The sequence below is a fragment of the Canis aureus genome, chromosome 11 (assembly GCF_053574225.1).
Source record: "Canis aureus isolate CA01 chromosome 11, VMU_Caureus_v.1.0, whole genome shotgun sequence".
In the NCBI taxonomy this organism is placed as follows: Eukaryota; Metazoa; Chordata; class Mammalia; order Carnivora; family Canidae; genus Canis; species Canis aureus.
Genome location: NC_135621.1, coordinates 39531539 through 39554379, shown reverse-complemented (window position 1 = coordinate 39554379; position 22841 = coordinate 39531539).

Sequence of the window (22841 nt, the reverse complement as noted above, 5' to 3'; positions counted from 1 at the left end):
TTTGTTTTTTATCATAGGACTTGATGACTGGTGCTGATCAGTTCTCTCATGCAGACATTTACATGGAAGGTGACTTAAAATCCACACACTTACACAGGTACACACACCCTCTTCTCTTTCTTCATGTCCTTTTGATTTCCCTCTGTGTTAAAAGCCCAATGGACTCAGAATGAAGCCTCTTCTTGCTTGCTAAGGAGATGTTTCAGTTCCACTTCTTATCAATGAGACTCAGTATTTGAAGATGGGTACAAATGAAAGTATCATCTCTTGAAATTGTAGTTGGGAGTCTGTACTGACTTCGAAGCAACCGGTTTGAGTTTGGTTATATCTCATGGAAGTAAATCTCATTAATGAAGATCTGAATTCTATCTGCAAGCATTTGTGAGGTGCCTCATATCCAATCCACATTTCTAGGCACTGTGGGGGCACAGAAGAATGCAAGATATGGCTCCTTTGCTCAAGGATCATCAAAATATGCACACATATAGCAGACGAAAATACAAAGCCATGTGCACAGGGGAACACACAAGGTGAAGAGGAGATAACAGTCTTATCAATGTGCAAAGAAAGAAAGTCCATTACAATGTGGTGCAGAGGGAAGGTTTAATAGCAGAATAGCTTAATGGTGGAATTGTGAAGCTTAGGATTTGGATATGCAGAGAGAAGACATGAACTTCAGGTATGTTAGTGGATGTCTAACCATCCTCCTAAATGTCTCATAGCATGAGGCCTTTATCCAGTATAGAGTTTTTAAAATGCAACTTCTCTTTCATACTGAATTCTCCTTTTATAGATGGGGAAACTGAGGCACAGAGAAGATAAGGCACTAGATGGAGTTCACAGAGCTGCGAAGTGTCAGAGCAAAGACTTCAACCCAATCTGGCTCTGGCATCTATGTTCCTAAACATTATATTACCTGTTCAATCATTAATTCAAATAGGTTCTCCATTGTGTATAAGCTATTATACTAGATACTGCGGATCAAATAGTGAAAAGGTCACAGATTCCTTCCTCACAGTGTGAAGAATCCAATGGGAGAGACAGATAAGTAAACAAGGAATTGTAAGACAGAATGGCAAAGGCAAGAAAAGTACTGTTGGATCACCAAAAAGGATATCAGAGAAATTCTCCAGGGACACCAGGAACATGTGCAGAAGGAGGATCTGATACAGATCTGAGGCTTGGAAGGTGAGGAGGTATTAGCTGATAAAATGGAACACACATTATGGGTAGAAAAGACCCCAAGACAAAATCAGTTTAAGGACAGAATAGCTCCAGCTCTGAAGCTGAGCATGAGATGATTGGCTAAGGAGAAGCCTGAGGCTACAGCCAACTCACAAGCTGATCCTGCAGACCTTCATCTTCTGAGTTAAGAGGCTGGAGTTTCTTCCTGAGGTTGGGTGGGGGGAGGGCAGCTAGTGGAAGCTACCTTCTAGCTGAGCTCTAAACGGATGGAAGCGTGGAAGCGTGGAGTCTAGGCAGAGAGAGCACTTGCGGTTATTTATCAGAACTGTGGTCTAATCTCTGAGTCAGAAAGGGGCACTGGGAATGGAAAGAAGTAGAAGGCTTTAATAAATATCATATTAAGAAGGAAGAGCCAGTGGGAACTGATGAGTGGTTATGTGGGGCCAAGGTAAGGGAGGGGGAAAGGATGCAAATGGCTTCCAACTTTCTGTCTTGGGTAAGTAGGTAACACGTGGTGACATTCATGCATCAGGGAACACAAAGTGAGACATAGCACAGAACAGGGAAGCCCTGTAAACTCAGGAGCTTGGAATGGCTCCAACAACACATCAATCTTTGTGTGTCCTTCTGGCAGATACCTGGATTGAATTCACAGCACTGGTGCCACCTAACCTGGTGAAGTCCACTACCCGCCCCTGGTCCTGGGCCCACCATCCACCATCCAGTCACGTGATCACACACCGAGCATCTTAGACTGCCCGGAGGTGCTGACTCCTTGACAGTATCTATCATGGCAGGTAGTACTACTGGTCTGCGCAGATGGATGGAGACAATCATGGAGGGAGAGTACCAATCCTTTCTCCCAGGTCCCAGTGTCCTTGGGATGATGGTAGAGGCAGGGCTCCCTGGTGTCACTGTTGAGGCCGACCAGCAGGCATGCAGTGAGGGCTTTAGTCAAACCTCCTGGCCCCCCAGGGCCTGCAGAGAAGAGGGTGAGCCTGGAGGCAAGAAATCAGTGTGACAGACCAGAAACCTGTGTGCTGTGAGGCAGACTGTGCCCTTCTTATATCATCTATTTTTCTTATTTAGTGTTAAAGTATAAAACATATTAACTTTTTCCAAATGCACCTGGGTGAGCTACTATGTGTCAAGGTACCGTTAAGAAACCTCTGGATGAGGGGCAGCCCAGGTGGCCCAGTGGTTTGGTCCCTGCCAGCCGCCTTTGGCCCAGGGTGTGATCCTGGAGACCCGGGATCGGTCCTGCGTTGGGCTCCCTGCATGGAGCCTGCTTCTCCCTCTGCCTGTGTCTCTGCCTCTCTCTCTCTCTGTGTTTCTCATGAGTAGATATGTAAAATCTTAAAAAAAAAAACCCAAAAAGCAAAACAGACCTCTGGATGAAAATAGCAGGTATTGACGATGAACGGAATGCAGGGCACCACGTTGTCTCTGCAGCTGCACCTGTGTGTCATGATGTCTGTCATACCCTATGGGTCACCAAGTTCTTTCATGTACACTGGCCCAGTGGATCCTGTTAACCAGCCTGTGAGACAGGGATTGCTATGTTCTACCTTGAAGACACTGGCTTCCCTGTAATAAGTGTCAGAGTGAGGGTGTTAGGGTTTCTTTCGAAACCTCTGTAGCAAATCAATACATTCATGTAACACAAACATCCACACAAGTACGAGTGTGAGGACATGAATGCCGTTGGGTTAACAATAATTGCTGGCTCTTTATAACTCCGAGTCATCTCCAAGGCTGAGTTTGCTTATGCAGAAAGTCTGGCGCCTTACGGTGCTCCATCACCCCCTGGCCAACCACCTGCCAGCTCCGGGAATCCCAAAGAGGTACTTCACTCATGGAACCCAACTCTCCACTGGGCACGCTGAACTGTAGTCCCAGGTAGGTGGCAGGAATAGGCAGTGTGGCAGCGGGTGCCATCCGCCCCTCCGATTTACCTACCCCTCCGCTGGCCTCAGCATCCCTATATGCTGGGAGGCTCGTGGAGTGTGGGCCACATCATTCTGCCCCGCGGCTTCAGTTTCAGCCTGTGGGGAACATGGGCAGGCTTTGGAAATGGGGAGTAGGAGGGGGCTGTGCATTCTTTCTCCTGATCTCATTCTGTGAAATGCACTTAGGCTGCGGTGTCTCCAGGCCTAGGCCCCAGCTCTCCTGCAAGTGGCAACCACTCTCTGCCCCTTGCGGGGAGGGCCGAAGTGGCCCGGAGCTTACATCCAAAGGATGGCAACAGCATTCTTAGTTTCCACCTCATTAGTAAATAGTCCCTACTCAATTTTTCTTCTTTTCCTGACAGGATACTCTTTAATCCGTGTCACGTATTTCCCCCATCCATTCCCACCCCCCCTGCCCCCGGTCACCATCAGTGAGTTCTCTGTAGTTGAATCTGTGCCTGGGTTTGTCTCTTCCTCGACTCTTCTTCAATCACCCAATGTACTGTGTCATTTGTGACCTCCTGGGACTTTGATCAGTGTAGCCAGCTAGATCGATATATCCACATGCAGGGTAGGGAGACCACACTATCACTACTTCTTGTGTTCTGTGTGACCCCAAGGGGTGTCCCTCACCCCATCAGAGCTCCCGCACTCTGGCTGCTCTCCTGCCCTGCGGTGGTGATCGTCCTCGGTTGCCTGGGGCGCCTTGGCCCTGCGGGCAGCGTCCACGGTGTCCCTAGGTCCCATTCTGCACCTCTCCTGATTTCTCCCAGTTTCTGTCTCTGGTTGCCTTGAGCTCTCATTCTTCCTGACTCATGAAAATCAATCCATTGTCTGCATGGACCTCTCACTAATATAGACCAAGGAAGAAGGGAATGGTTCAGTCGAGCTACCTGGGACACCTCTTTCATTTTCACCTCAGGTCTCTCCTCCCCAGCATGTGTATGAACACACACACACACACACACACACACACACACACACACAGAGCGTGTGTCTGAACACAGCCCCTACTGCTCCTGGAGCTGCTTGCTCCTGGTCTTCTTGTCACTGTGGCCTCCCTGTGCTGTAAGACATCTATTCATTCATTATTATCATTTTATTCTCAGAGATTCTCTGTTGGCTGTAGTCTTCCAGTCGCTGGAAACGCCAACCTGGGTCTAAACGTAGGTCTAAACCCAGGTATGCAGTGTCCATCCCACCTTGGGAGTTGGCTCCCAGGGAAGTCCAACACACCTTGTCATCCTTGGCTGCATAATGGCAATGCAGGATACCATTGGGTATCCATGTCAGTCCAGAGCACAGACAGCAGGATGCCTCTCTACAGCCAGCCTTTCCCTTCATAGCTATATAGTACTGTAGGTGAAAAATAAGTTAAAAAAAGACTTTGAGGGGCACCTGGGTGGCTCAGTTGGCTAAACATCTGCCTTTGGCTCAGGTCTCAAGGTCCTGGAATCAAGACCCACAACAGGCTCCCTACTCAGCAGGGAGTCTTCTCCTCCCCCCTGCTCATGCTCTCTCTCTCTCTTTCCCAAATAAATAAATGAAAAACCTTAAAAATAAAAAAAGAAGACTATGAGATGCTGTTCACGTATTGACATGATGCTAAACCACCTGGACAGTTTAAGGGAAGTATTCTCTTTTCTCTGAGTTCTCTTCCTAGTGGAATTCAAGAAGACCAAATGCAGAAGAGCTTTAAAAAAATAAAAAATAATAAAAATAATTGTTATTTAAAAAGAACTTTTCAGATATGTTCAGCCTTTAAAAAGAAAGAAATTCTGATTCATGCCATAACATGGATGGATCCTGAGGATATCATTATAAGCCAGTCATATAAGGAAAATGCTGCATAATTCCATTTATATGAGATACCTGGGAGAGTCAGATTCATAGAAAGAAGTATGAAGGTTGCCAGACTCTGGGGGAGACTGGCTGAGGGTTACTGTTCGATGGGTAAAGAGTTTCAGTTTTACAAGATGAAACAATTCTGGACATATGTTGCCCAACAAGAATCTATTTAACACTCCTGAACCATACCCTTAAAATGGTTAAGATAGTAATTTCTAAAATTTATTTTAATTCCAGTATACTTAACATTCAGTGATATATCAGTTTCAGGTGTACAATACAGTGATTCAATAATTCTGTACATTACTCAGTGCTCATCATGATGAATACACTCTTAATCCCCATCACCTATTCCACCCATCCCCCTCCCCACCTCCCCTCTGGAAACTATCAGTGTGTTCACTATAGTTAAATGTGTTTTTCTTTGTTCATCTCTTTTGTTCTTTGTTTTGTTTCTTAGGTTCTACCTATGAAGGAAATCAATATGTATTTGTCTTTCTCTGACTGGCTTAGTTTACTTAGCATCATACCCACTAGATCCATCCATGTTGTTGCAAGTGGCAAGATTTCAATCTCTTTTTTGGCTAAGCAATTTTCCACTATATATATATATATATATATATATATATATATATATATACACACACACACACATATATACCACATCATCTTTATTCACTCATCTGTTGATGGACACCTGGGTTGCTTCCATAGTTTGGCTACTGTAAATAATGCTGCAATATGCATAGGGATGCATATATCTTTTCAAATTAATGTTTTCATATTCTTTGAGCAAACACCCAGTAGAAGAATTAGTGGGTCATATGGTAATTCTATTTTTAGTTTTTGGAGGAGCCTCCATACTGTTTTCCACCGTGGCTGCACCAGTTTGCATTCCCACCAGCAGTGCAGGAGGGTTCCCTTTTCTCCTCATCCTTGCCAACACTTGATACTAGTTGTGGCTTTTATTTTAGCCATTCTGACAGGTGTGAGGCAATATCTCATGTGGTTTTGATTTGCATTGCCTTGATGATTAGTGATGGTGAGCATCTTTTCTGGTGTCTTTTGGCAAGGGTAAATTTTATGTGTGTTTTACCACAATTAAAAATTTCCTTGGGGTGCCTGAGTGGCTCAGTGGTTGAATGTCTGCCTTAGTTCAGGTCATGATCCCAGAGGTCCTGGGATCAAGTCTTGCATTAGGCCTCTGCACAGCACATATCCTGCTTCCCCCTTTGCCTATGTCTCTGCCCCTCTCTGTAGTTTATCATGAATAAACAAATAAAATCTTTTAAAAAATTCCTTAAGAAGCCAAAAAACTCTTCATTTGCTTCTTGAAAATATTGAGAATCAGCTTCTTTTGGATGAGTGTAATTCCTGTGCTTTTTTTTTTTTTTGTATATTTGGAGATCCTCTCTGGCTGCTGTTCTCTGACCTGTGACTCCATCCCAGCCTTGTCTCCTTACCTGTGATGAAGCCCTGTTTATTCCTGTGTGTCAGAATTCACAGAGTTCCCATTGAGCATTTTGAGTCTGATGTTCTCAGGACTTTGTAGGTACTTACTTATCGCTACTGAAATTCACATCGTTCTCATTAATTTTTTGTTAGCACCTCATTAAATTCCTTTGAGAAATTTTACACTTCTGCTTCTATTCTCTGTGCAGCTATAAAAAACACTTTATTGCTTAGAAGTCAACTGATCTGAACATGTAGCCATCTAGTACATCATAATCCTAAATTGAAAATTCATTTTAGAATTTGCAGAAATAAATGGAATATTTTTGGACCATTTAAAATATGTACAAATAGTACTTGCTGATAAAGTTTTCGTTCTATTTCTAATTTTCTGTTATTGCTTTTTCTGTTGTTGCCTGTGGTTTCCCTCTTTATTCTCTTTCTCATGGGAGATTGAGCCAAATGATTGAATTTAGTCATCGTAATAGCCCATCAAGCCTGATGCTTTGATTTGGGCAGACCGTTCTTCCAGGACAAGGCAATTTTCATATAAAGAACTGGCTTGGGCTTGGGCAGGGTAGACATCTGCCCACAGGAAGTGCTTGGCTGGCTTTTGGCAGGGTTTCCCAGCCATTCAGAAGAGTTTAGGAAAGCTCCTAGAGAGGAGTTTTAGAAGACAAATACCCACATTAGCATTAGAACCTCCTTAGGGAGAAAGAGGAAAAGGTGAAAAATGAGACTATGCCCTCAATCCTCTCTAACTCCCCCAGACCTCAAGCCTAGCTGGTTCAGCAGGGCGGGGGTGGGGTGGGGTGGGGGGGTTAAGGGGGGGGAGGAGGTAGGTTTTCAATTGGAAATAAGATTGGGATTTAAATCCAGTGGTATTAAAAGAAAAAAAGAAAGGCTCAAGGATCTGTCTGACATGTAGAAAAGGGGTGAGAGTAGCTGAAGGCAGTGACAGTAAGAAATAAAACCATTTCATCTTTATAACCCACTGAATTGAGGCCAGATACAAGTAAATGTCAACTCCTTCATGAATCTTGTCTGTCTTGATTTCCATTGTGTTCCCAGAAATACCCGGCACATATTTGGTAGGTACCCAGTAGATAATTGTTGAGGAAACAAGCAAGCAAACATAACATAAACAAAACAATGTCCTCTGAGGTCAGATAGAGGCAAATATGAAATATTACTCTGCCATTTCCTAATGGTTGACTTAAACAATATCCTCAATATCACATCCATGTGTTCTCTGAGCTCCTGTATATATACTCCTGTGAGTATAATAATGATAATGTTAATCTCACAGGATGGTACTGGTTGACCAGATAATATATAAGCACAGAATAAGTATTCAATAAACATTTATTTTATTTCCTCCTTTGCATATGCATATTATATACACATTCTGTTTTATGCAGCTATTCAAGATGAATTCCTGTGGATGGTGAATAAATAATATTAAATTCCAAACAAAGAATTCAACACAAACAGTGACCTTAGTTCTGTAAAGATTTACTTAATGAGAATTCTTTTCTTAAGCTCTGAGAAACATTATACCCAGTGAAACAAATGTTGTAGGATTAATGATACCAAACCAATCCCAGGCAGCATTTTCTACCAATTTCTTTTTCCTTCCTTTCATAGCTTCCTACTCCCTCTGCAGGAAGACCTTTCTCCCATTCTTTTTTCCTCTTTCTGTTTTTCTTATCTTTTTTAAACCCTCTTTCATTTCTATGAACAGAAAAAAAAATAAAGGAGAAAAAAGGAGAGTATCAAAGAAAAGGAATGAGATTGGAAGATCAATCTCTTGGCTCCCCAAGTAGGAAGAAATAAGGGTAGGAGGGAGGCAGTGGCACTCAGGAGGGAAGAACAGAGGTGGTTACTTTACCAAGTGCCATTAGCAAGTGTCTATTTGAGGGAAGTTTACACATAAGAGTTTTTTTTTTAATATTTTTTTTGAGAGAGAGTTTTTTTCCCCAGAAAATCAGAAACTTAGAGAAGCAAGAAAAAGATTCTGACAGAAATGACAACAGGGTTTTGTTTCCTTCGAGAAAGAGGATACCAGTATCCACTTGATACTGCCCAGAGCCAGGCCAGCTGCAGGATTTTGTTCCATTCATTTTTTTATAGCAGAATTTTGGTGTTTTCCTCAAATTTGCCCTTGGAAATCTGGGTTTCTCCTCATGGCTGCCATTTGGCACTCTGTCTCTTATATGGTCCATCTACACAAGGGTAAGTGAGGCAAATGTTTCTCTAAGAAACCCAGTTTCTCTGCTCCTTGGAAAGATGACCAAGAACAGAAATGATTTTGGGAAAAAAAAAAAAAAGAAATGATTTTGGGAATTTTAGAAGGCCAGCCCACTGAGGAGAAATTCAGATTCATGTGAAGGATAAAGTATTCCTCTAAATAGTGAAGCTCTTCTTGCACACTTTAAACATAATTAAATTCCTGTGCACACTCATATACTCACAAACAAGCACACATGTATGAACACAGATAAATAAATTAGCCTGTCACTTGTCCAGAAACCAGTTGCTTAAATATCTGAGGGAAGACAATTATGTTTAACCTGAATTTGTCAGGGCCTGTGGATTTCCTGTTGCTTTTTTCTTTCCTTTTTTGTGGCCATCACTAATTTATGAAAAATATAATCACTAGGAATCTCTTATGTGTTCAGCACTGTATGAAGTGCTATTTGAATGAAGTGAAATATGAAGCACAGTCCCTTTCTTGGGAAACATGGGACCTGGGGATAGGCACACACATAATTAAGCAGTAAATCTTATAGTGTTCAAGGTCAGGGGAATCTCTCTACCTTGTGCGCTGTAAATTAGCTCATTCTTCCTCTCGTGACCTTCCTTTTTAGAAGGTTTTCTTAAGCCCACTTGGTGGGCTTAATAAGTCTCTGAACTATGGCTTTTAGTTTGCAAAATTTAATTTTGATTTGCTTCATTTGAGGGGATGTACCTAGAAAGGCACATCCTAGTTTCTGTGCTCCTTGCTCTACCTTGTATTGACCACAAAGGCTGGGGGACTCCGTGGAGAGTCGATGGAACTCAACAAGGATGTGGCGAACGATTGCTCTACTCCGGATGCTGTGTGCTAAGTGCTACAGCACAGACACTCTATGTTCAAGGTTTACAGTGTTCTAGAGAAGACAGATGGGGATGCAACAAACATGCACAAAGCAGGGAGAAATTCTTTCTAACTAAAGAGAATGGGCAAGGTTTTAATGGAAGAAGCATGATTTAGATAGGTTCAGAGATCATTCCAGGAAATAGAGTGTCTTGAGTTTACAGAAAGCTTGGTGGAGATGAGGTGGTTGAAGACATCCATAGCCAGAGCATAAGGGATGAGCTTTGAGTGTTTGGCAGGCTTGACTTGTCAGTTTATGTTGATTTTAGCATGAACTTCAGCAATATTTGTATATTTTCCCATTTTCAGTCTGCAGTTCTCCTGCAAGAAAGGTATTTAGAAGATTCTATTTCCAGAAGCCTATTTGGAGACATAAGCTCGGCAGCTGGCATGATAATGAACCCATTTCAATAGAATAAATCCCATTACTATTAATATTAAGCAGCCACAGAATGATTCATGAAGTTCTTTTCAAAATTCAAAAAGTACTTAATCAAAAGGAGGGGGAGGAGAAAGAATAAATAGAAATCATGTCAAAGTTGATTATTGTTGGCTTTCTTTAAGAGTCAAATCCATTGTTTCTCAGGCTGACTGATGCTTAGTGCATTGATTTATTTTACCAAATAAAACTTTGCATTTGGTCTGATAGAGAAAAACCTGACAAAAGGCTCAAATGTCCAGGGAGTTTATTGCTTTTTTGTAGGTCACATAGCTGCCCTAAGGTATACAAGTTCTGTGTTCCAGATTTTCTAGATGTTTTCAGCTGATGAATTTTCTGTTAATTTCTCTCTCTAAGTTCATTGGTCCTCATTTCATCCTACTTTTTGTTTCCTAGCACACAAATAGGTAGCCCCACTTCTTCCTAAGGAAAGATTAAAAAAAAAGATTTTATTTATTTATACCTGAGAGACACACAGAGAGAGGTAGAGACATAGGCAGAGGGAGAAGCAGGCTCCTTGAGGGGAGCCCGAGGTAGGACTTGATCCAGGACCCCTGGATCATGACCTGAGCCCAAGGCAGATGCTCAACCACTAAGCCACCCAGGCATCCTGATTTAAATGATTATCTATCATTACTCAGAAATGTACCTCTTTATCCTTTATTTGATTTCTGTATGTTCATTTTCTATCTACTTCAAATGTTACTTTTTCTTCCCTTCACTTTTAATCACATGAAAGCTCAATTTTCTTTTAGTAACCTTAGTACCCAATATTTTCAAAAGCATTTTGATAATTTAAATACACTATTTCAATGGCTTCTATTAACAAATTTACATTTCCTCTCAAAAATATAGTGCTTGAGTTAGATATTTTCCCCAAAGAAACCACACAACCCATCCCAAAAGCTTACCCCTTGATTTTGCATTTAATGGAGTTCACTGGCTGGCCTCATAAAGAAATGACTCACAAATCTTAATTCTTTGAGTTCCTTATGGAAAGAAGTCAAATTAGGAAGAAGAAGAGGTGAGAACGACCCCCGGACCGGCCAAAGCCCGCGTGCCGCCGCATCCCCGCGTCCAGCGCTTATGTCCCGCCACCATCCCCACCATGCCCAAGAGAAAGGCTGAAGGGGATGCTAAAGGAGATAAAGCCAAGGTGAAGGATGAGCCACAGAGAAGATCTGCAAGGTTATCTGCTAAACCTGCTCCTCCAAAGCCAAAGCCCAAGCCTAAAAAGGCCCCTGCAAAGAAGGGAGACAAGGCACCCAAAGGGAAAAAGGGGAAAGCTGATGCTGGCAAGGATGGAAATACCCTGCAGAACATGGAGATGCCAAAACAGACCAGGCACAGGAAGCTGAAGGTGCTGGAGATGCTGGAGATGCCAAGTGAAGTGCGTGCATTTTTGATAACTGTGTACTTCTGGTGACTGTACAGTTTGAAATACTATTTTTTCTCAAGTTTTATAAAAATGCAGAATTTTGTTTTACTTTTCTTTTTTTTAAGCTATGTTGTTAGCACACGGAACACTTCATTGTTGTTTTGGGTGAAGGACATATGTCACTAATAGAATATCTCCGAAGCTAGATTGATAACAAGAGGGAAAAACACCTTCCCCTTCTAGTTTTTAGAAACTTCCTCTTGGCTCCCAGGAGGAGGGATTCCTTGATGTTGACACACATGAGCCACCTTGGTGGTGTGCAAAAACTAAAATCCATTTTTTTATGTCCTCTTCTCCCTCTCTGCCTTCAACATAGACTTGACTCCCTTAAACCCAGAGACCTGTTGGAACCTGACCCCATGAAATGGTTCCCAGTATGTCGGGCAATCTGGAATTTACAGTGTCACCACTGAGATGGCGTCCCTCAAAAGAGTTTCTTTTTTTTAGCTTGTGGATCTTCAGATTGATAATTCTGCCATTTTCATTTCATTTCCTGAAAGTCAGGGTTGGCTTGTGAAAAGTTGTTAAACAACATACTAAATGTGAGCTGTCAACCCTCACTCTAAACTTTCCCTGTTCAGAGCATCACATGAAGACTTCATTGGGTTTTATAGTGGCTTTCTGATTTTGGGAGTCCACTGAAGAAGGGAGTTTGAAAGTTGTTGTATACTGTTAACAATCCTCCACCCATATCCTGCCTGAAATACCATGATTGTTTATGAAAAGTATTTTTAATAAAGCTGGATACAGTTTGGCTTGGCAAAAAAAAAAAAAAAAAAAAAAAAAAAAAAAAGAAGTCAAATTGGTAGCCAACCAGGTTTTCAGCAATTTGCCAGTTACATGAGGGTTTTGGTCAATAGCTCCAAAATTCCTCCTTAAGGAAAGATTTTCAAGTAAGAGCCTGATTAACCAGGTAATATTTAAAACAGATTTTAGGGATGCCTGGGCTCAGGGTGTGATTCCAGGGTTGTGAGATCGAGCTCCATGTCCGGGTCCACACTGGGTCCACACCTGCTTGAGGCTCTCTCTCCCTCTCCCCCACCCCCCATTTGTGCTGTCTTCTCTCTTTCTAAAAACAAAAAACACAGATTAAATCTCAGTCTGCATCAGTATAGAGTATTCATCATTCATCATATGAAACTAATAAAGTGGAAATTGGTGAGTGGAAGAAAGGAACAAGTTACCATAAGACTGAAAGATCCCTAGAATGGGTGCCTGTGGATGACCCTATTTCATCTGTTTCTGGGACAGGAAATAAGGATAAATAGTTTTTCCTGCTTCTGTGCCCTTGTTTTCTTTCACACTCTCTTCACTATGTTTCTTATAAGAATCTCCATTTAAGTATACGACTTAGAGTACCACAGTGGATTTAGAGGGGGCTAAAAGGTCCTTCGGATTGCAGTATAGACGTCATCCACTTCAGCATGAAGCATATGATGTCTCTGTTCTGTCTATTCAGCAGACTCAATCAGCTTTGAGTTTAAGGCCAAATCTTGTTCCCAGAAAAGCCAACTAAGCTCCTCCCTCACCTGGCTTTTCTTCCTCCATCAGCTTCTCTTGGTGTATAACTTAGTGGCTTAAACAATAAACATATGTTATGTCAGTTGCTCTAGGTCAAAAACCCAGGTGCAGATTAGCTCAGGGTCCCTCACAAAGTGCCACTGAGGTGTCTGCTGAGGCTGCAGTTTTATCAGTGCTCAATGGGGGGATGATACACTTCCAGACTCACATATAGTGGTTGGCCAGCTTTGGTCATTACTGCCTGCAAGCAGGGGCATCAGTTCTTGACATATGGGTCTTCCACAGGATAGGGCAGCTGGCACCCAAGATGAAAGTCGAGTTCTTTCTGTAACCTCACTTCAAATGTGAAATCATACCACCTTTGCTATATTTTTTCATTAGAAGTGAGTCACCAGGTCCAACCTACCCTTGAGGGGAGCAGATTGCACAAAGGAAGAGGAATCATGGTGGGCTGTCTTAGAGGTGCTGGCCATACCTGCTTGTGAATTATTGCAAAACCAGGTACTCTAGAGAGAATCTCTTTTAGGGTAGGGATTTAGCCCCAAGGCATCTTGAAATCCTTAGCACTCGCTTTTAGTCTTTTGGGGGTACCAAAATAGAAAGACTTTTTGACATCACCTTCACAATATGGGAGTTTATTTTAAGGAATCTTTAGCTCAGTGGGACTGGTGAAAGTCTTTCTTTGGCCATCTGCTTGATTCCGCTTGATTCCTTCTCTCTGCCAACCCCCTTCCTTGGTTGGTGACTTGAACCTGTCTCTCATCTTCTCAGATTGCAAGTGGCCTGTGATGGCCACCCATGGCTTTCCTCTAGTTGGTTTTACATCAGCTTGCATTGCTATTTCTGACATTCTTTCTGTGGTCTCATACACTTCCTGAGAGAACATCCTCTGCTGGCCTGTGATCCAAGTTCAGCCCCACATTCAGTAAGAGTTTCTGTCCAAACAGACCCCACAGAGTTTTCAGCAATGATTATTAAAAGATTTTGTTTCTTATTACTACCCTTCTGCACCTGTGAAAAACCTGTCACTTTCCTGCCCAAAGAAGATTCCACTTATTTCCTTTTTTTGCTCCCTATCCATCTCACAAAAGGTCAATTCTTCTGACCACCTGCTGCTACCTTTTAGATCTTCTTTTCCTACTGCTGTTTTTTAAAAAATCCCCTGATAAAAATTCCCTTTTCATTTGATTTCTTTTTTTTTTTTTTTTAATTCTTCATCACAAAAAGGGTAAAGGAACTTTCTAGCAAGGAAAGAATTCTCTATAAAGGGGAAGGGATTAAGGGACTAATAAAGAGACCTGAAAATGGATAAGGGGGAGGAGCCTAGGGGACAAACATATGGTGATACAATTTTTGTCCTGTTGCCTGGTACCTTCTTCCAAATGTGCCCGGCAATAGGATTATAACTGGATTGATAACTCACTTCTTCAGGCTGGCCCTAATTAAGTGACCAGTCATAATCCAGGTGCTTGCCTTTCATTAAGGGGCATGCCTTAGTCTAGTCCTCTTGGCTGGAAATCCTATAGTATTTATAATGTGGTCTTCTGGATAGTATGGCCTGGGGCTGAGATAAAGCCTCCTAGAATCTAGTGCTGTCAGGGAAAGCAAGTACAGTGCTATTAGGTCAATTCAAGTACATTCTCAATAAATGTAAAATAAATAAGCTACCTATACATTCAAAATCCAACAGGGCACCAATGCAGTGAGGATATATAAATATGTGAGTGAGTATGCATAAGTGTAGATTACCAGAAGGAAAATTCATACATTCAAGTGGCATGATGAATCAGATTCAAGTTCTGAAGTGCATGTCTTCATGAAAAGACTTAACCAATTTTTATTAATATAGGAATAGAAGAACACATATTCCAAGCTTTCATACATGTGTGTAAATGCTGAAGTCAGACTCCAACAAAATATGTCTGTCTCCAAAGCCTATACCTGGACCCAAGACTGCAGTTTTGAAACACCAGTATATTGCAGGAACATCTGAATGATTACTTCTTATGGAACCTTAACAGTGTGTCTCTGAAGTAAAATGAATGCCCACTCTTCCAAATTGAATAGTTTCTCATAAATATTTTTGTCTGAGCATATTCTCTGTGGTTGTGGAAGCTGAGTGAGGGTCTCATTGGTCAGAGCTCTGCTATCCCTGGATGTGTGACACTGGGCGGGGGAGTGGGGGCATGCCTTCATCTCTCTGACTCTTCTACTGAATAAGAACAGATCTCTCTGGGATGCATGTGGAGACTTTGACGAAATATGTGTTAAATGTCAGGAAAAGAGTAAGCACTTAATAAATGGCAACTACTGTGATTATTGCTGTTAGAGAATTTCAGTACTTTCTCTGAAAGAAGACAGGCTGAGGCTTGTGAAATTGTTAAGGCTGGTTCTATGCAGCAACAAAAGATCTGGGTGGAGGCAGGCATGCAAACATTTACCTTAGTGATGCGACCCATTCCAATACCTTCAGGTAGCTGAGTGATGAGCTGAGAGTCTCTACATTTCACCTGAGGCAGAGACAAAGCCTCTGTCTTTCTGTATTTCCTCTTATGATAATTAAAACAATTCTTGCCATGGACTACACAAAAATGATGGGGGTTTGTGTTTTAAAATGGGTTAACCTTCTAGTGACAGATGAGCCCTCCATATATGATTTAGAGCCCAGCCTCTCTCTATGAATCTTAAAAGAGCAATTTATTCATGACTTTCCTTTCAGTCTAGAATTCTAGATGCTATATTCTTGAATATCTGACTGTAGGTATCCTGATGTGTGAGAGGAGTTACAATTATTTCTGTGCTGGGGTGTTGAGAATAAGGATACAAGAATCATGAGTCTACGTTCCACGGGGGTACTGTTGGTGGTTGAAGGCTGTGCTAAGAGATATTATTGTTTTGTTTAACCCCCATGGGCATTTCTTCTCATTTAATGTCTTTCTCATTTCTCTTTCTCCCCTCCCATCACATCCCATCCATCACTGCCTTTCATCCCCGTTCTGACTAAAGAAAGAATTCCAGTAGATAAGTTCAGGTAGTTTAATTTTCCCTTTAACTTTATGGCAGGCGGCCAAAGCATCACCTCTACTTCCTAATACTACAAATACAAGAAAATTTTAGATTTTCCATGTTGGCACATCTTTTTAATCAGTAGAACTTGCAAAGGGAGATGGAGTGTGGGAAACACACACACATACACACACACACACACAGATTCAACAGCAGAAGTCAGTTGGCACTGGTGCCATAGAGGTCTGCTCTGGAGAGCCTCTCATTTTCTGTCACCCTAAACACTGCAAGGAGATGCCAATCTTTATGCCACTGGTCATCATCAGGTCTCTCTGTCTCTGGTTCAACTCAGAAAAAATAAGAATGTTATGTCTTCCATGAGGGAAAATAAAGGCTCATTTTTCTTCTTAAATTCTGAGATTTTTTTCTTTCTTGAATGTTATTTCATGAGAAGAACATGGAGCAATATCATGACTTAGGGGAATGTCCCCATGAAAGTTTATTGATGCCTCATTAGAAGACAAACTAGTGTCTCAGCAGAATCTGCCTTGCTTTTAAAAGAGATTAATAACCAGCATCAAAGTTGCCAACCAGAAAGGAATGGATTTGCTGATCTAGATCATCAGTAGATCCAAGTGTCTGGGCCATTCTTATCCAAAACATCCACTATGGGCTTTTAGCTCACTTTGCCACAAAGATTATAAAGAAAAATCTGATAATCCACAAATATGGCTGTACATGAAAGTTCTTCCTTTTGAAACATTATAACTACAAAGTGTGGGGAAAAATAAAACAAGCCATCTCCATCAGTTGTGTGAGTTGGGTGGCACATCCTTGATGCTTTAGAAATATATGATCGAATTTCCTCTTCAGTAAAAGGAGAGAACTCCAGGCTAATTGCATATTGCTCCTTGTTCTGAGTTTCATCCATCTATGGCTATCGCCAGCAGGGGTATAATACAGCTATTTTTTCATATGCACAACACTCAGTTAATAATGATTTTCACTTCCTACTGCTGCTGCTGTCAGAACAGCAGTGACAAATCTCATTGCTTAGTCTGGTGGGATACAACTTTTTAAGCTTTGCTAAATATTCTTCCAGGTTGGCAGCAAAATGGACAAGGTGAAAAGCCCGGTTCATCTGTTAGGAATTTTTCATGATGGTGCTGACACCACACTATCTAAAGCCCCTGAAATTTTCAAAAGGTGGTTTAAAGCTGGAGTCTGTTTATTTGTCTATTTGGAAGTTGCAAGCTGTCAGGCATATGTCGTGCCGCAGTTTGAGTGTGTGTTCTAAAAGTGAACCACCCCAGAGACGCAGAGCTGGCTCTTCTAGTGAGAGGCTTGCAGTGTTGTTTTCACTTGCTCTGAGCTCGCTGCCACCTAGATGGAAGATGTTGCTTCCTTTGGGGGAGGAAAGTGTGCATCACCTCTTTTAGCATTTGAGAGCCATGTGTTACTGAGAAAAGTCATGTGGAAGCTGCGTGACTATTTGCTGTGGATTTTGTAGATGAGGTAATAGCACATGTGAACAGTGAGACTTTTTGTGTTTCTTACATGATTTTACAAAGAATCCCAGAGTGGCTGAGGAGATTAAATATCTACCCTAAAGGTAATAGGGGCAAGTAGTATGAAATGGCCTTCCATAAGCGTCAAATGGCTTCAAAGTTGTAAAAACTATGCACGCTTTACAATTTAACCTGAGAGGTCTCAGTGTGTTCTATTCAGATTCTTTGGTGCAAGGAACAGAAACTAACGTGAACAAGCTTAAGTGCAAAAAGGCAGCTTATTGTCGGTGTGTCCACCTCCTAGAATCCTAAAACAGTGAAGTATAAGTAGCTGTACTTTGTGGTGTGCAGGGGTAATGATGGAGAGTGAGGTGGCTCTCCGCCTCTCAGAGCGGCCAATGTCCACTTTCAATGTCTCTTTGTAGATCTGCTTACTTCTAATTACATGTCATTCAAGGTGGTGCCCTCCACCTCTGAGTTCTAGCCTCCAATCAAATATGTATAGCCTTTTAGTTCAAAATCAGAATGGTTGTGTCTGTTGGACCAGGTGGCTCCCATAGAGTCAATTGTCTACGGCTAGGAAGGCAGTGAACCATTGGATATATGTGGCTAGTTTTCCAGGGCCTATGGGCAGGAGAAGTTAAATTATAAGGGAAAGTTGCACATAGATAGTAAATGATCTATGTGTAGACATAAAGTTCCAAGTTGCTCTCCATCATGAAAAATCAAAACCAAAAACGTATTTCAATATTCTTGTCCTATAGATGAACGTGTAACAGAGAATTAGGTAAGACCCAATTTAAGGCTGAATGGTTGACTTCCAGGGCCTGAAGAAATGTAATTCTCTCCCAAAAAGGAACAAGTGATTTTATTACCAATGGTAGAATAATATTTACTTTGACTAGATACCATGGATTTTGGTACTGTGCTTTTAGATAACAGGTTAAAAATAGTCTATGACCATACCACCCTGAATGCACCCAATTCATCTGATCTTGGAAGCTAAGCAGTATTGGGCTGGTAAGTACTTGGATAGGAGAATAGGCCAAAAATATAAAGAAAAGTAGATTTTGAAATCAATTGCCACATTCACCATGAAATGGGATAACGTTTCTGAAATTGAGTAATGTTTACATTTTTAAAAAATTAATGAATTTTTTATTGTGGTAAAATATATATTACATAAAATTTGCCATTTTAAGTGTTTGACTCAGTGGCATTAATTATATTCACAAGTTTGTACAACCATCATCACTGTATATCTTTAAAATCTTCCATCACTCCAAACAGAAACATTAAGCAATAACCCTTCCCTCCAAGGAGTCCCTCTATGAATGTGCCTATTCTAGATATCTCATGGAAATAGAATCGGACACTATTCATGCTTTTGTGTCTGGCTTATTTCACTTAGATAATATTTTCAAGGTCCATCCATGTTATAGTATGTGTGAGAACTTTATTCTTTTATAGCTGAATAATATTCCATTGCATGTATAAACCACATTTTGTTTCATTTGTCAACAAACTTTTGGGCTGTATTTACCTTCGCGCTATTGTACATAATGCTGCTATGAACACTGGTGCAAAAATATCTTTCTGAGTCCTCATTTTCAATTTTTATTTATTTATTTATTTATTTATTTATTTATTTATTTATTTAAGAGAGAGAGACTAAGGGGGAAGAGTAGATGGAGAGGGAGAATCTTAAGCAGGCTACACTCTCAGCGTGGAGCCCAATGCGGGGCTCAATCTCATGATCCTGAGATCATGACCTAAACCAAAATCAAGAGTCGGATGCTTAAGTGACTAAGGTACCAGGCATCATCCTTGTTTTCAATTCTTTAGGACATACACCTAGGATTGGAGTCTCTAGGTCATATAGTAATTCTGTTTTTAACTTTTTGATAAACTATCAAACTATTTTCCACAGCAGTTGCACTGCTTTGCATTTCCACTACCACATGTAAGGGTTCTGATGTCTCCACATCATTGCCAATGCTTATTACTCTCAATTTTGCTTTTATTCCAACCACCTTAGTAGATGTGAAGTGGCAGCTCATACTCTGGTTTTGGTTTGCATTTCCCTGGTGACTGATTATACTGAGAATATTTTCAAATGCTTATGAGATATTTGTATATCTTTTTTTTGAGGAATGTTTATTCAAGTCTTTACCATTTTTTACATGGGTTGCTTGGCTTTTTGTTGTTGAGTGGTAGAGTTCTATAATTATATATTCTAGGTAGATTATTTGCAAATTTTCTCATTCTATGGATTATCTTTCCCCCTTTTGGTAATGTCCTTTTATACATGAAACTTTTTCATTTTAATGAGATCTATTTATCCTGGTACCATTGCTGAAGACACTATTCTCCCATCTTGGCACCCTTGTTGAAAACCTAGTGGCTATAGATGTATAGATTGATTTCTTGGCTTTTTATTCTATTCCATTGATCTGTGAGTATGTCCTTAAACCAGTACTATTTTTTTTTTAATTCCTCTAGCTTTGTAGTATATTTTGAAAACAAGAAGTGTGAGTCCTACAGCTTTGTTCTTAGTTTTCAAGTTTTTCCCCACACTATTTGGGATCCCTCACAACTACATATAAAAGTGAAGATAAGCTTTTCAATTTTCAACTTCTGCAAAAATTATTATTAAGTGAATTTTGATAAGAATTTCATTGAATCTATAGATTACTTTTGGTTAGTATTGATCTCTTAACAAAATTAAGTCTTTCAAACCATAAACATACATCGTCTTTATGTGTATTTAGATCTTTTATTTCTTTCAGCAATGTTTTATAGTTTTTAGTATACAAATATTTTACCTCTTTGGTTAAATTTATTCCTAGGTATTTCATTATTTTGATGGTATTGTAAGTGAGATTGATTTCTTAACTTCCTTTTTGGATTGTTCATTATTGGTGTATACAAACAAAACTGATTTTGTGTGTTCATCTTTTATGCTGAAACTTTTCTGAGTTCATTTATAGCTCTATTTTTTCCTATATGAGGATTCTTCTGAAATTTTCTATATATAGGATCTTGTCACCTGTGAATAGTTTTAATTCTTCATTTTCATATGCCTTCTATTTCTTTTCCTGCCTAAATTTTCTTTCAGCTCTTTAAATACATCATTCCACTGCCTCTGGCCTTCCTGGTATCTAATGGGAAATTGATGAATAATATTTACTGAGAATCCCTTATATGTGACAAATTGCCTCCTTCTTGTTGGTTTTAAGATTCTATCTTTGACTTTGATTTTCAGCAGTTTCATTATACTATGTCTCAGTATGGATCACTTTTAGTTTATATTATATGGAGTTCATTGAGCTTCTTGGATGCATAGATTCATGTCTTTCATCAAATTTGACAGTTTTCAGAACTTATTCTTCCAATATTCTTTCTATCCATTTCTTTCTTACTTTTAATTCTGAGATTCCCATAAGGCATACATTGATCTGTATCCTATAAGGCATATACTAATCTGGTATTCCACACATGCCTTAGGCTCTGTTCAGTTTTCTTCTTTTTTCTGTATGTCCCACAGACTTAATAATTTTTGTTGTCTTACCTTTTAGTTGATTAATTCTTTCTTCTACCCTCTCACATCTGCTGTTGAGTAAAATGTTCATTTTAGTTATTGTATATCTTAGCTCTAGATTTTTTGCTTTGTTTCTCCATATTTTTATGTTTGTTGACATTCTCATGCATTGTTTTCTCTTTTTTCTTCAGTGTTTCAATTAGGTTTTTTTGGCTTTTTGAGCTGAACATAGTTCTTTTAAAATCTTTGTTTAATAAATCCAATGATTAGATTACCTCAATGTTGATTTGTGTTAATTTAATCTGTCTTCTGAAAGAACTAGAGTTTCCTGTTTCTTTGTATGCCTTGTGATTTTTTGTTCATATCTGAAAATTTAATATTATAATGTAGGTACTCTGAAAATCAGTTTTCCTTTTCCCCCAGGATTTCTTCATTTGTGATTGTGAAAGATTGTCTAATTTAGCTCATTTAATGACTTTTCCTTTTCTTATATATAGATTTTCTTTATTTATTCATGAGAGACACACAGAGAGGGAGAGAGAGAGAGAGAGACAGAGACACAGGCAGAGGGAGCAGCAGGCTCCATGCAAGGAGCCTGATGTGGGACTCGATCCTGAGTCTCCAGGATCATGTCCTGGACTGAAGGTGGCGCTAAACCGCTGAGCCACTGGGGCGCCCATTTAATGACTTTTTCAAAGGAATTTTGAAAAGACTCTATTCCTTGTTTGTGGTCACTGAATTCTCCATTCTTTTGGCTTACATTCACCTAAAATTTTTGCAGAGATTTCTTTGAATGCCAGAACTTAAAATAAAATCTTCCAGTTTTTTCAGGTTGTCTCTTGCTGAGGTACTCCTCCAACAGTTAGCCAGTCTTTCCTTGAGTCCAGAGATCAGTAAGAGGTGAAAAATTAGGGCAAAAATACTCCTGTACTATTTTCTTAGCATGTACCTTGCACATGGCTTTTTAAATTCCCTTGTGGGCATGGTGCTTTTGGATTTCCTGATACCCCATATCTTCAGCTTTTCCTTTTAGGAGTTAAGCAGTCTATTGCATGTCTTAAGCATAATATTTTGTCTAAAGTCATTGCAGACTGTTAGTTAATCTTACATATATTCAACCATAGCCTGGTTGAATAGCCTACTTTTCTGGGCTGAGTGGGTTCCTCATTAGGCAAACTGAAATTGCTTCTGTCTTTCAAGTGGCCTAGAACAGACATAAACAAAAATTTGCAAATAAGATCTTTATTCCTTCTGGAACTGGAGACAGATCTCACATTGGAAATGGAGGTTGCCATCTTGAAGACTTACTGACTCAAGAAGGGCATGGAACAAGAGAAAGGAAAAAAGCCACAAAGCTTTCCTATCATTTTTAACTTGCTCTTATTCTGATTCTGTATTCTCTTGGTAGCTTCAAAACTTTGACTGTTTTCCAGAGTTCTAGCAATGTTGGTTCTGAGAGTTTGTTTATTTTTTGAAATATTTCTAGGGGTGTGGGGCAGGAACTTGAAACTGTCTACTCTTTCAGTTTGTTGACATTCACTCTAGTAATGTTCTATCTATCTATCACCTATCTATCTATCATCTATCATTTATTGAAGAAAAAGTGCTGGGCTTACTTTTAAAGCAGGAGTTGAAAAACAACTATAGCTTTTACATCAGATTGCAACCTGATGCCCACTTTAATAAATAAACTTTTACTGGAATAGTTATGCTCATTTGCTTATGTATTATCTATAACTTCATTCATGCTACAACAGCAAAACCACATGATTTCAGCAGAAAGTGTATGGTCCACAAAGCCTAATATTTACTACT